Source organism: Arachis stenosperma, chromosome 3 (assembly GCF_014773155.1).
Source record: "Arachis stenosperma cultivar V10309 chromosome 3, arast.V10309.gnm1.PFL2, whole genome shotgun sequence".
Taxonomy (NCBI): Eukaryota; Viridiplantae; Streptophyta; class Magnoliopsida; order Fabales; family Fabaceae; genus Arachis; species Arachis stenosperma.
In genome coordinates this window covers 122,045,117-122,050,554 of record NC_080379.1, presented here as the reverse complement: position 1 = coordinate 122,050,554, position 5,438 = coordinate 122,045,117, and the positions used below count along the sequence as shown (strand labels likewise).

Here is a 5,438-nt window from a genome sequence, read left to right as displayed (position 1 = left end):
GATTTGCTGAAATCTGGCTGGCTGTAAAGCCATGTCTAATTTCATTGGACCGAGGTTTCAACTTATCATCACAAGAGCTTGTTGATCTTGCTTTTGGAGCAGTGATCTGCTAAGGCTTGGCTGGCCTTTGGCCATGTCTAGTGTTTTGGACCGAAGCTTTCTTTGAAAGCTTGGCTGGCTGTGAAGCCATGTCTAATTCCTGGACCGGAGTCTTAGACTAGCATTGCACTGATTCCTGGAATTCTCATTAAGAATTTTGATATCTTTTTCCACTTAATTTTCGAAAATCACAAAAAAAAAAAAAATTCACAAAATCATAAAAACCAAAAATATTTGATGTTTCTTGCTTGAGTCTAGTGTCTTATCTTAAGTTTGGTGTCAATTGCATACATTCATTCATGTGTCTTAAGGATCTTCAAGTAATTCTTGATGATTTCTTACTCTGATCTTTGAATTCTTTTGACTTGAGTGTTTATGTGTCTCATGTAGTGTCAGTAGTATACAAACTGCTAAGTTTGGTGTCTTGCATGCATTGTTATTTGATTCTTGTTGCATTTTGATTATTAAAAATCCAAAAATATTTTTAATTTGTGTCTTTTCAAGTCAATAATACAAAGAATTGAAGATTCAGAACATACTGCAGAGGAATTATACAGAAAAAGCTGGGCGTTCAAAACGCCCAGTGAAGAAGGACAGACTGGCGTTTAAACGCCAGCCAGGGTACCTGGTTGGGCGTTTAACGCCCAAAAACGGTGCATTTTGGGCGTTAAACGCCAGAATGGATACCATTCTGGGCGTTTAACGCCAGGATGGCAAAGGGGGAAGATTTTGTTTTCAAAATCAATTTTTTTTCAAGTTTTCAAAGTTTTTCAAAATCAAATCTTTTTCAAATCATATCTTTTCAATCAAATGTTTTCAAAATCAATTTCTTTCCTTTTTCAAAGATACTTACTAACAATTAATGATTTGATTGAACATCTCAAATTTGTTGCCTTTTCTGTTGAGAAAGGTTTAATGTTTCAAATCATATCTTTTCTTGTTAGGCAAGTCATTAATTTTTAAAATCAAATCTTTTTTAAAATTGTTTTCAAATCATATCTTCTCAATCACATCTTTTTCAAAATAAGTTTTCAATCAAATCTTTTTAACTTCTAATTTCAAAATCTTTTTCAAAAATCACTTGATTTCTTTTTCACTTTGAATTTTCGAAAATTATCAATCAATTTTTCAAATGTTTTCAAAATCTTTTAATTGAATTTTCGAAAATTCTCTTCCCTCCTTCTCACATCCTTCTATTTATGGAGTACTACTCCTTCTTAATGCACAATTCGAACTCTATCTAATCAAGTTCGAATTCTTCTACCTCCTTCTTCTATTTTTACCTCTGACACCTCAAGGAATCTCTATACTGTGACATAGAGGATTCCACATTTTCTTGTTCTCTTCTCTTTCATATGAGCAGGAACAAAGACAAAGGCATTATTGTTGAAGCTGACCCTGAACCTGAAAGGACCTTGAAGCGAAAGCTAAGAGAAGCTAAGGCACAACTCTCTGTAGAGAACCTAACCGAATTTTTCAAAGAAGAAGAAGACATGGCAGCCGAAAATAACAACAATGCCAACAATGCAAGGAAGGTGCTGGGTGACTTTACTGCACCTACTCCCGACTTCTATGGGAGAAGCATCTCTATCCCTGCCATTGGAGCAAACAACTTTGAGCTTAAGCCTCAGTTGGTTTCTCTACTGCAACAGAATTGCAAGTTCCATGGACTTCCAATGGAAGATCCTCATCAGTTTTTAGCTGAATTCTTGCAAATCTGTGACACAGTCAAGACTAATGGGGTTGACCCTGAGGTCTACAGACTGATGCTATTCCCTTTTGCTGTAAGAGACAGAGCTAGAATATGGTTGGACTCACAACCTAAAGAGAGCCTGGACTCTTGGGAAAAGCTAGTCAATGCCTTCTTGGCAAAGTTCTTTCCACCTCAAAAATGGAGTAAGCTTAGAGTGGATGTCCAAACCTTCAGACAGAAGGATGGAGAATCCCTCTATGAAGCTTGGGAAAGATACAAACAATTAATCAGAAAATGTCCCTCAGACATGCTTTCTGAATGGAGCATCATAGGTATTTTTTATGATGGTCTCTCTAAACTATCCAAGATGTCTTTGGATAGCTCTGCTGGAGGATCTCTTCATCTGAAGAAGACGCCTACAGAGGCTCAGGAGCTCATTGAAATGGTTGCAAATAACCAATTCATGTACACTTCTGAGAGAAATCCTGTGAACAATGGGACAAGTCAGAAGAAAGGAGTTCTTGAGATTGATACTCTGAACGCCATTTTGGCTCAGAATAAAATATTAACTCAACAAGTCAATTTGATTTCTCAAAGTCTGTCTGGAATGCAAAATGCACCAAGTAGTACCAAGGATGCTTCATCTGAGGAAGAAGCTTATGATCCTGAGAACCCTTCAATGGAAGAGGTGAATTACCTAGGAGAACCCTATGGTAACACCTATAATTCTTCATGGAGAAATCACCCAAATCTCTCATGGAAGAATCAAGAGAGACCTCAACAAGGTTTCAATAATAATGGTGGAAGAAACAGGTTTAACAATGGCAAACCTTTTCCATCATCTTCTCAGCAACAGACAGAGAATCCTAAGCAGAACCCCTCTGACTTAGCAACCATGGTCTCTGATCTAATTAAAACCACTCAAAGTTTCATGAATGAAACAAGGTCCTCCATTAGAAATTTGGAGGCACAAGTGGGACAGCTGAGCAAAAAAGTTACTGAACTCCCTCCTAGTACTCTCCCAAGTAATACAGAAGAAAATCCAAAAGGAGAGTGCAAGGCCATCAACATGGCCGAATTTGGAGAGGATGGAGAGGAAGTGGACGCCACTGAGGAAGGCTTCAATGGGCGTGCACTGACCTCCAATGAGTTCCCCAATGAGGAACCATGGGAATCTGAGGCTCAAAATGAGACCATAGAGATTCCATTGGACTTCTGCCTTTCATGAGCTCTGATGAGTATTCTTCCTCTGAAGAGGATGAGTATGTCACTGAAGAGCAAGTTGCTAAATACCTTGGAGCAATCATGAAGCTAAATGACAAGTTATTTGGAAATGAGACTTGGGAGAATGAACCTCCTTTGCTCACCAAAGAACTGGATGACTTGTCTAGGCAGAAATTACCTCAAAAGAGACAAGATCCTGGGAAGTTTTCCATACCTTGTACCATAGGCACCATGACCTTCAAGAAGGCTCTGTGTGACTTAGGGTCAAGTGTAAACCTCATGCCTCTCTCTGTAATAGAGAAGTTAGGGATCTTTGAGGTACAAGCTGCAAGAATCTCACTAGAGATGGCAGACAACTCAAGAAAACAAGCTCATGGACTTGTAGAGAATGTTTTGGTGAAAGTAGAAAACCATTACATCCCTACTGATTTCATAGTCCTAGAGACTGGGAAGTGCATGGATGAAACCATCATCCTTGGCAGACCCTTCCTAGCCACAGCAAAGGCTGTGATTGATGTTGATGGAGGTGAACTGATCATTCAAGTGAATGAAGAATCCTATGTGTTTAAGGCTCAAGGATATCCCTCTGTCACCATGGAGAAGAAGCATGAAGAGCTTCTCTCAAATCAGAGACAAACAGAGCCCCCACAGTCAAACTCTAAGTTTGGTGTTGGGAGGCCACAACCAAACTCTAAGTTTGGTGTTGAACCCCCACATTCAAACTCTAAGTTTGGTGTTGGGAGGTTCCAACATTGCTCTGAGTATCTGTGAGGCTCCATGAGAGCCCTCTATCAAGCTACTGACATTAAAGAAGCGCTTGTTGGGAGGCAACCCAATGATTATAATTTATATAGTTTCTTTTGTTATTTGATGTTTTTTTTGTAGGTTGATGATCATAAGAAGTCACAAAATTAATTGAAAAAGCAAAAACAGAATGAAAAACAGGAAGAAAAACAGCACACCCTGGAGGAAGATGCTGCTGGCGTTCAAACGCCAGTAAGCCTAGCAGTTGGGCGTTTAACGCCCAGTCTGGCACCATTCTGGGCGTTTAACGCCAGAAAGGGGCACCAGACTGGCGTTAAACGCCAGAAAAGGGCAAGAACCTGGTGTTAAACGCCAGGAATGGGCACCAGCCCGGCGTTTAACGCCAGAAATGGCTCAAAACGTGATTTTGAGCAACATTTGGTGCAGGGATGACTTTTCCTTGACACCACAGGATCTGTGGACCCCACAGGACCCCCACCAACCCCACCACCACCCTCTCTCTTCTTCCCCATTCACCAATCACCTCAACACCTCTTCCCCAAAAACCCTTCACCTATCAAATCCCATCTTTCTCTTCACCACTCACATCCATCCTTCATAAAACCCCACCAACCTCACCCTTCAAATTCAAAATAACACCATCTCCATCTCTCCTATAAATACCCTTCTTCACTCCTTCATTTTCACACAACCTAAACAACACTTCTCCCCCTCTTTGGCCGAATACACCACCATCTCCCGCTCCCTCATTTCTTCTTCTTCTACTCTCTTCTTTCTTCTTTTGCTCGAGGACGAGCAAACATTTTAAGTTTGGTGTGGTAAAAGCGTTGCTTTTTCGTTTTTCCATAACCATTATGGCATCCAAGGCCGGAGAAACCTCTAGAAAGAGGAAAGGGAAGGCAAAAGCTTCCACCTCCGAGTCATGGGAGATGGATAGATTCATCTCAAGGGTGCATCAAGACCACTTCTATGAAGTTGTGGCCTTGAAGAAGGTGATCCCCGAGGTCCCCTTTTCACTCAAAAAGGGTGAATATCCGGAGATCCGCCATGAGATCCGAAGAAGAGGTTGGGAAGTGCTTACCAACCCCATTCAACAAGTCGGAATCTTGATGGTTCAAGAGTTCTATGCCAATGCATGGATCACCAAGAACCATGATCAAAGTGTGAACCCGGATCCAAAGAATTATCTCACAATGGTTCGGGGGAAATACTTGGATTTTAGTCCGGAAAGTGTGAGGGTGGCGTTCAACTTGCCTATGATGCAAGGAGATGAACATCCTTACACAAGAAGCGTCAACTTTGATCAAAGGTTGGACCAAGTCCTCACAATCATATGTGAAGAGGGCGCACAATGGAAGAGAGATTCAAGAGGCAAGCCGGTTCAATTGAGAAGGCATGACCTCAAACCCGTGGCTAGAGGATGGTTGGAGTTTATCCAACGCTCAATCATTCCCACTAGCAACCGGTCCGAAGTTACTCTAGACCGGGCCATCATGATCCATAGCATCATGATTGGAGAAGAATTGGAAGTTCATGAGGTTATAGCCCAAGAACTCTACAAGGTGGCGGACAAGTCCTCTACCTTGGCAAGGTTAGCCTTTCCTCACCTCATTTGTCACCTCTGTTATTCAGTTGGAGTTGACATAGAGGGAGACAT

General features: G+C 41.2%; 1 non-coding gene across 1 annotated transcript; it reads right to left on the bottom strand.

Moving 5' to 3' along the window:
* Window positions 1–1,997: 1,997 nt before the first annotated feature.
* On the bottom strand, window positions 1,998–2,105 carry LOC130971786 (small nucleolar RNA R71). The gene has a single exon (XR_009082996.1). It is a non-coding gene; the product is annotated as a small nucleolar RNA R71 (small nucleolar RNA).
* Window positions 2,106–5,438: the final 3,333 nt, after the last annotated feature.